This window comes from Humulus lupulus, chromosome 4, assembly GCF_963169125.1.
Source record: "Humulus lupulus chromosome 4, drHumLupu1.1, whole genome shotgun sequence".
Taxonomy (NCBI): Eukaryota; Viridiplantae; Streptophyta; class Magnoliopsida; order Rosales; family Cannabaceae; genus Humulus; species Humulus lupulus.
This window is the reverse complement of record NC_084796.1, coordinates 8,646,371-8,656,413: the sequence shown is the minus strand read 5'-3', so window position 1 is coordinate 8,656,413 and position 10,043 is coordinate 8,646,371.

Genomic DNA, 10,043 nt, shown 5'->3' with positions numbered 1-10,043 from the left:
CTCACACTACTAATACTGCCACTGTCCCAAAATTAATATTCTTTATTTTATTTTTTTTCTTAAGTCAAAACAAAATTAAAGCTACATTTTGTTGTTCCCTTATTACCCCTCTTTTTGTAAATCAATTACGTAGTTGCCATTGAAGCGTGATATGTACTCGTTGACTGCCCACCGCTCATATTCTAAAGTTGAGCCATTATGTGCGAGTCCTCAGGAGTCTTATGGTGAACTCTCATTCATGTTATTATATAATGATTTTTATTTTTCATCAATTTTCGTGTCATTTGACCAACAAAAATAATTTATTTATTAATATTTACCCAAGAAATTTGGACTCTAAGCATAGTTTCAAATTTAATATTAGAAAAAAAAGAAACATAAGGACAAAAACTCAATACACTTAAAAATTATGTATATAAATGTGCAATTAAATTTTATTTATTAGTATTTTTAAGATAACCCACATTATTTGTGTAGCTAAAATTAATTATATGTAATTAATGTGTGAATGTGTTTAATATTACTTAACTATTTTTAATATTAAATATTGATGTGAATGTAATATTAATTATTAATATCTTTAATATAAATCATATTATTTTAATTGTGTAGTTGAGGTTTATTTTGTATAATGAGGATTAGACCTATTTTTTTTAAAATCAACTAGATAATACCTTTCCTTTAAAAAAAACTAGATAATACAATTGTAACATATTTTGTCATGGATTACAACATAATTATTATTTATTTTACATGATCAAATTGTGTTGTAATAATTATAATTATTATATTAATGACTAATAAGAATCTAATGGGTGTGCATTTATGGCGTGTGTGGAATTGTGCAAATATTGATTTTCCTTCAAATGTAAGAGACATCAATAATAACATGGGGTCATGTGACCCATTAGAGATCCAATCTATTAAATAAATGACAAAAAATTAAATTAAATAAAAAGAAGTTTACATCAATATTAGGAAAAAGTAGATGAGGTTTTATATCTATGGCAAAAAAAAAATGCTACAAATTATGGTGAATTTTAAAAAAAAAAAGTTTAAAACATGACAATCTCATAAAATATAAAAGATAAATTACCATATTTTTTATACAAAACTCTTTGACACTTTCTCATCATCTCATTTCTCAATCACGTTTATCTTTTTTCATTTTTTCTTTTCTCAATCTCTCATTCCCTATTTGGTTCTTTTTTCTCAGCCCTCCGCTAGAGACACCACCTCTGCCTCTCCCTGGAGACGCAACCCCCCACCCCTGACGATGATGCAGCTTCACCGCCCTTTGGTTCTTCTTCTTCTTCTTTTGTTGATGTTGTTGCGGGTGGTTTTAATGTTATTCTTTTGATTGTTTTTGTTGCTCTTCTTCTTTTTTACATTTGATTTTGCATTTTAAATCTGATTTACACTTTAGATATGATTTTTTTTCTTCAAACTCTAATTGTAACCGGTTAATATCATGATTTGTTTAGGTTTTTTTGTTCAAATCTGTTTTTTTTTTTTTCAGACATGTTTAAGTGACCAGGTACTATGACGACTAATTTCTTTTATTCATATTTGATTTTTTTTTCAGACTTAACTAAAATAGTTACAATAACGATCAATTTATATATATATTTAGATATGATTTTCTATCCAAATCTAGATAAGTAACCAATTACTATTGTAATTGTTTTTTTTTTTCAAATCTAGTTGTAATCAGTTATGATTATAATTATTTTAGATTTCTTGTTTGGATCTTATTTGTTTTCAGGTCTGGCTAGGTAACCGGCCACCATCGCAACTAGTTTTTTTTTATATTTTTTTTTCAAACCTAATTGTAATCAGTTGCCTTCACGATCAATTTAGTTTATTTTTTTCATATCAGCTTTTTTTCTCCAACTCTCATTAAGTAACCAAATACAATTCAACTGGTATTTTGATAATAGTGCATTACTAAAAAAATTAAAATTATTTTTATAGTTGTAACCAATTACTACAATACCACTTAAAAAATAAAATTGATTTATATAGATATAACCAGTTACCACACATCACTAAAAAAATTGACAGTAGTGGTAACTGGTTACAGCGGATAAAATATTAATTGAAAAAGATAAAAATAGAAGAAAACAAAAAGTTTTTTAATGTCTGAACAAAAAAATAAATTAAAAATAATACCTACAACTACTGAAATACCCTCACAAAAATTCAAAATTAACCAAAATAATCTTATATAATTAAATATAATAAAACTAATAAATTATTACACAAATATGGAAAAACAAATCCCATAAAAAAAATAAGAAAACATAAAATACCATATAAAATACACACAAAAAATATCATATTTATCAAAGTTTAGAAAACTTTCCCATGATGTAAATTCCTCTTAAATAAATAATTGTTTTGGTCTTCTTAGTATTTTTAATTAATTAATGTATAGCTTTTGAAACTTAGAAAAAGAAAGAAAAATAAAAGTTTTATCACAAAAGAAAAAGTGTGGTCGGTCTTTTTTTATTTTTGGTTTACTTATATTTGCTAATTAAATTAATTAATAGAATGTATTATCTTAAATAATGATTAAAAGAAAAAAGCTAGAGACTTAGTTATGGACGGTCAATGTCACTTTCTTATAATTTTATTAATTTTGAAATATTGGTCGGTCCATTTATGTCTTAATATAATTTATCATTTTTGCATAAAAAGAATAATATATTTTCTTTGTATTTGTTTGGACACAATATTCAAAATAGACCACCACGAATTAATTAAATAAATGCAAAAAGAAAAAAAAATGTTGATAATAATGTCATATTGTTTAACAAAAAAAAAAGTAGCGGCACATAGTTTTATAATTATTTATTTATGTATATATATTTTTATATAAAATATCAAGATACTATGATGACAAATCTTACTTTATAAGAGGAAGTTTGCTTGACCTAAAACGTGTTCACAACTTTTTTTATTTTTTTTTTAATTTGAATTTTTATATTTAATGAGGCGTCCTAAATAAAAAATTATATTAAATATTCTAATCATTTTAAAAAAATATCAATTTTTTTTTTATAATACTCAAAATATTCCTTCTATAATTTTTCCAACCACTTCCTTTTTTCTCTTCCCTCAACCTATTCATCTCAACTCTCTCTGGAAAAAAATTCACAAGTAAGGTAAAATATAAAAGAACTCAATGTAATAGCAAGTATCAATTATTTAAGACACTAAAATACTACATTTTGAACAGATCTGGGCATAATTTTTTAGTTTTTTTTGCGATTTTTTTTTTCAGATCTGAAACTTTGAAATTTACAGAAAAATGACGTGGTTCGATAGTGCTTAATGCCAGCTCAACAGGGCCTTCAAAATCAAGATTTTCATGAAAAAGTCGATGGTATTCGATACGATTCTTGCGAGATACGTAATTTTTTACTTGGGTATCCGTTTGGGGTGATTTTTTTTGTATTTTTTAAGATCTACACGTTTGAGATGTGTATATACACATTTGGGAAATATAAATCTTGAAGAAAAAAAATGACAAATGCAAAACATACCTCATGGACAAGATATGGTTTGGTATGTTTTCAAGTTATAAACTTTGAAAATGTGTATGTGAACATCTAAAACGTGTAGATCTAAAAAAAAATACTCAAAATAAAAAAAAAATGATCACAAACGGACATTCGAGTGAAAAATTATGTCTCTTACAAGAATTGCATCGAACCACCATTGAGCAACCATCAAACCACCATCGAGCAACGTCGATTTTTTCATGAAAATATTGATTTTGAAGGTCTCATCGATGTAGCATCGAACACCATCGAGTTGGACATGATTTTTGAGTTACTTTTCAGATCTGAAACTCTAGAATATGTAGAAAATTGACTTTGTTCGATTATTGCTCGATGGTGCTCGATACCAGCTCGATGGGGCCTTCAAAATCAATATTTTCATGAAAAAATTGACGTTGCTCAATGGTAGTTCGATGGTTGCTCGATGGTGGTTCGAAGCAATTCTTATAAGAGACATAATTTTTCACTCGAGTGTCCGCTTGAGATGATTTTTTATTTATTTTGGGTATGTTTTTTAGATCTACGCGTTTTAGATGTTCACATACACATTTTTAAAGTTTAGAACTTGAAAACATACCAAAACATATCTTGCACACGAGGTATGTTTTGCATTTGTCATTTTTTTTCAAGATTTACATTTCCCAAATGTGTATATACACATCTCAAACGTATAGATCTTGAAAGAATACCCAAAATAAAAAAAATCACCCCAAACGGACACCTGAGTGAAAAATTACGTATCTTGCAAGAATCACATTGAACCTCCATCGAACCACCATCGAGCAATACCGATTTTTTCATGAAAATCTTGATTTTGAAGGCCCCATCGAGCTGGTATTGAGCACCATCGAATCACATCGATTTTCTGCTGATTTCAAAATTTCAGATCTGAAAAAAAGAATCGCAATAAAAACCCAAAAATCATGCCCAGATCTGTTCGAAATGTACTATTTTAGTGTCCTAAGTGATGAATAATTGTTGTTACATTGATTTCTATGATATTTTATCTTACCCATGCATTTTTTTCTAGAGAGGAAGTTGAGAGGAATGGGTTGAGGGAGAGAGAGGGAAGAGAGAAGAGAAAGGGATGATAAAAATTATAAGAGGGGTATTTTTGGTATTATAAAAAAAAAAATTAACATTTTTTTATATGATTTAAATGTCTAATTTTTTTTTTTACTTAGAAACCCTCATCAAGTATAAAAATTAAAATTTCCCTTTCTTTTTCATAAAAGAATAAAAGAAACGACAAAAGTAATAGGCAATGACATAAATTTTATGATTGTCGTTTATCTATTTTTTTTATTGTATTTACAGAAAATAAATAATTGACAAAATCTACCGATATTTTATTTATAAAAAAGTTCATTACAACAACCCAATCTTTAAAATATTAGTATTTGGTTTGAAAAACCGAAAAAGTAAGTATTGGCCAACATTAATGGCGTTTCTTAGCTTACTTTTTACACAGTCAAACGATTCGTTTTGGTGTTGATGACAAAATGTAATCTTACACTCCCCAAATTATATCCATTTGATTTCTTTGGTTTAGTTCAAGAGCTATGATTTCTTTTTTGGGTTTACCTAATTCATTGAGGTTGTATTAAAAATATAAGAGAAAAGATATGGAATAATGAATGAGTTGATTATTTGACAATACTAAATTAGAAGATAAAAAGTTGGATGTAAAGTAACATTTTTTTTCTTACCGATAAAATACATATAGGTGAAGATTGGATAGAATAAATTATTCCAAATTTTTCAATGAGATTAAGTTATTCCAAATTATGGGGATTATTTACGTTGTTTGATTAAATTTGGTACATATTTTCTAATTGAGTTTATATTTTTTTTGGACCCTGTGTTTTGTCTCATTATCTGTTTGGACCCTGTATTTTGATAAATTATTTTTTGGACCCTATATTTTGTAAAATTGTTAAAATAGAACTCTAAACTCAATTTTGATGAAGAAAAAATTGAATATAACAACACAGTTTTTAAGCAGAATGATTTTATTTTTGTTCTGAATTGTTAGTTTGGTAAATTATTTGTAATTTTAGTTGAGAAAACATTGACAAAAATCAGATTTAGGGTTCTATTTTAACAATTTTACAAAACATAGGGTCCAAAAAGTAATTTGTCAAAATATAGGGTTCAAACAGGTAATGGGAAAAAATACAGGATCCAAAAAAGTATAAACCCTTTCTAATTTGATAACAATATTATACAATCTTATTTATTCTATTAAAGTGATTGACTAAGTTAAAAATTATTTTTATTCATTTATTGATAATAAAATGAGATTACAAAAAAATTAAATTTTAATTAGGGCATAAAACCCCAACAAACTCGCACTTGCACTAATTGAAACTAATATCTTAATTCTACTAATCTCATTTCATTGATATGCCTATCAAATGTAGTTTATGATATTATCTTTGTAAATGAATCTACAAGATTGTATTCAAATACAATATTCATAACCTTCGCATCTCCCTTGACCACATATTGTAATCCTACACGCCCCAACTTCCCAACTTATAGAAAATCTTCATCTGAGCCTCACTTCTCTGGCTTCCAAGAGCACTCATATTACATGTACTATAACACTCTCTTCTTTTAAGATAGAGTAGCCAAATTGTACATCCATCAAGTGAGATATATTTAGTCAAATTTGGTACATTTAGAGAAGCACTATTCATCTTTTAAAAATAGTTTAATAATATTTTATTTATAATTTGTTAAAGTTTAAATAATGTAAAAAAAAAATTAATGTATGATATAATATAATATAAAAGTGTAAGGTAAAATAGAAAAAATTTAGTTTTGGTAATGTAAAATAAAGATAAAGTATTCCGAGTGCTCTAAGAATTTATACTATGAAACCAGGAATTTGTATTGATGAACAAGATTAAATAAAACTATTGAAATATTTTTGAAAATGAAATTAAAGAATTTGAACTTAAAATAAATTTCATGTATGTTTACATGTATATCATCATTGAAGACATAGTGGCTTGAGTTGTATCTTGACAGCAACTCAAATAATGCACTGTCGTTTGTAAAATCTTCAAATTAAAAAAAAAATTAATACAATCTAGAAAAAATCAATTTAAACTATATGACATAATAGCTTGAAAGATGAGGAGTTCATAGAATTAGCAAGATAGATCCATCAAATCAAATACTTGGATTAAGACTAAACAAAAAAAAATGTTATCTTTTAGTGACAATATTATTTGTGTTTAAAAAGTAATATTTAGATCAAAATCATCATAGATGTAATTTTAGTCATAATTTATTATATATAATTATAAAAATTGTGACTAAAAATACATTTATTTACAAAAATTACAATTTTCTTGAAACTCGAAAGAAAAAAGCCTCCCACCACAGCCCAGAGTGCTTCATACTTATGTGAACTCATTACTTTTAATATTTTTCTCTACAATATAGATTTATATCATGTATATTATTATACAAAAGAAAAATTGTAAACATGTAAACTCAATTCAATGCTTTCCCAAAGGATACATTAAAAGTAACCAATAAAGAAAGAGAAAGTGGTTATCATTAATCTTTAGCTAAGAGTTATTTTAATCTAAAAATTTGTGGCAATAACAATAAAATCTTCTTAAAAATAGTAACGATATCAAATAAATGTAATCTCTTTAGTGAGTTACCATCACAAAATACATATAATACAGTATAGGGAGGGTTTTTGGCTTTATGAAGCACAGAAAATATATTAATTTGTATAAATTATTTTTTTAGTTGTCTCTTGTCTCAATGAAAAGCTAGCTCTTTCAATTTACACAATATTATATGTATTGGAAACTGACATATAAGAACACGAAGTCAAAACACTTGACGTGGATGAATGCGTTGGAAATAACGTAATAGCGAAAATAATAAGAACACGATGTTTTATAGTGGTTCGGCCCCAGGATCTGGTAATAACCTACGTCCACTTAGATTGTTATTGATGTAAAACTCAAAGGAGTGATCAAAGAACTAGGGTTCAATGAGTTTCACTAGCCTCTGAAGAACAAATACAATATGATTTCTATGATATTTCTAATCACAAGCGATTTAGAAGTCTGAAAAGAGAAAATAAGAGTCCCCCTTTCCCTGAGTCCTCTTCTTCTATTTATAAGCTCAGGGAAGATTTTTCTTGATTTGTTACAGATATTATTTCCTAAATAATCGGATATTCAGGAAATCATGGGAGAGAATTTCAGATTCCGTCATAACTACCTAAGATTTCCTCCGCGTGTCGCGTGCCTCCGACCAGACTGGTCGTATGGAGAGATCGATTACGTAACGCCGAACACCTTCCTAGTTGATGGTCGAACACAGGTTTTTCCAGGTGTCAGCCACGTGCAATTAATTCCTTCCATGTCATTCACTTCTGACATCGACGAGCGGCACAAATGGAAGGAGAACTGCAAACTCAACACCCAAGAGTGCAAGTAGCTCACACTCGACATGACCGCCAGCAGGGATGAGGTAAGGAAGCTCGAGGAACGGGTGCGTGAGCTCGAGGAGGACGGAGTTAAAACTCTGAAGAAGTATAAGGAAGCCACCTTCCTTTGCTTCTATGACTTTTGGAAGCACAATCGGGAGGCGGACATCAGCTATCTCTCCGAGCAGTTGCAAGAGACGCTGATGATGCAGTGTGTTGCTTGGCTGGAAGCAGAAGAGAAAGCCAAGGCCGCCAAGGCCCAAACTCCTGCTGCTGCTGCTGCTGTGGCTAAACCTCCGGCTGGTCCAAACGCTCCTAATCCAGAAGACCCTCCTGCCCCCCAGCAAAATTAATATTTTTTTTTTCTTTTTATGGCCCACGGTTCTTTTTGTAAAGACATTCCTTTTTTAATTTTATTACTGCGAGGGCAGCTCTTTTGCTTATGTTTGAACAATTACATCCGAGCAATACTGCTCGCGGTGTAAAGGTTTTTATTCCTTTTAATTCTATTTTTACATCCGAGCGCTAATGCTCGCGGTGTAAACGTTTGCCTTTGATATTATAATCTTTTATTATAATACATGTTCGCATGACCGAACTTAGCATAGTACTTTGGTTTGATTTAACAAAATCATAAATTTTGAAAAATACTCTAAGTACCGTTGCATGCTTTCACTTATTTTTTTCATGTGTTTACATACCTCATGGTATGCTTTGCTATCGATGTACCTTATATGCCCCCCAAGTGATCGAGGAGCTTTAGGTCCTGGGTCACTTGCCTTGACCACGACCTGTGCGAACATTACTGCTCGCTGCAAAATTTAACACTTGTAATACAGCAAAACAACACACGTAATGAACAAATACTTGTAAAACTAAATTTACAATAGTTGGCAAGAATGACTGGCTGCGCACAGTCCCTTATAATCTCGTATTAAAAATGGACTAAACATGTCTTTACGAGTGATCTTAAAAAAGATCTTACATTTATAAGCGATTAGCCATACAACGTGGCTAACCCTTGTTTGCAAAACTTGTAAAAAGTAGAATTTTAGTACAAGCCAGTTCTTTAAAAAGGACTGTTCACTCATAATACTTGCGCAGGTGTTCTCCATTCCAATAACGTGGAACGAGATCTCCGTTCAGGCGTGCAAGTTTGTAGGTGCCCGGGTGAAGGACTTCTTCAATCTGGTAAGGTCTTTCCCAGTTAAGTCCGAGCACTCCAGCAGTGGGGTCGCGGGTATTCAAGAAAACTCGTCGTAGTACCAAGTCCCCGACGTTGAATTTTCTTTCTTTTACTTTCAAGTTAAAGTACCGGGCGACCTTTTGCTGGTACGCAGCAACTTGGAGTTGGGCTTTCTCCCGTATCTCATCAATCGAGTCTAGGGACTCCATCATTAATTGTCCGTTCTGGTCTTGGTCGTATGTTAAGCGCCGATGTGAGGGGGGATCTAACTCGACAGGTAACATAGCCTCATATCCGTAAGCTAAGGAAAATGGGGTGTGACCTTTCGTTGTTCGGTGAGACGTTCTATACGACCAGAGGACTTCAGGCAGCTATTCTGGCCAAGCTCCTTTAGCGTCTTCAAGCCTTTTCTTCAAGGTTTCCTTAAGAGTCTTGTTCACGGCTTCGACCTGCTCGTTTGCTTGGGGATGCGCAACTGAAGAAAAGCTTTTGATAACTCCGTGCCTTTCGCAGAAGTCAGTGAACAAGTCGCTGTCAAATTGGGTTCCGTTGTCTGAAACTATCTTTCGGAGCAAGCCATACCGGCAAACAATGTTCTTGATGACAAAGTCAAGAAATTTCTTGGTCGTTTTGGTAGCGAGTGGTTCAGCTTCGGCCCACTTGGTGAAGTAATCGACTGCCACGACTGCGTACTTTACTCCGCCTTTTCCCATTGGTAGGGATCCAATCAAATCTATCCCCCATACCGCAAAAAGCCATGGACTTTGCATTTGTTTCAACTCGTTTGGAGCTGCTCGTGGAATTTTGGAGAACCTTTGACATTTAT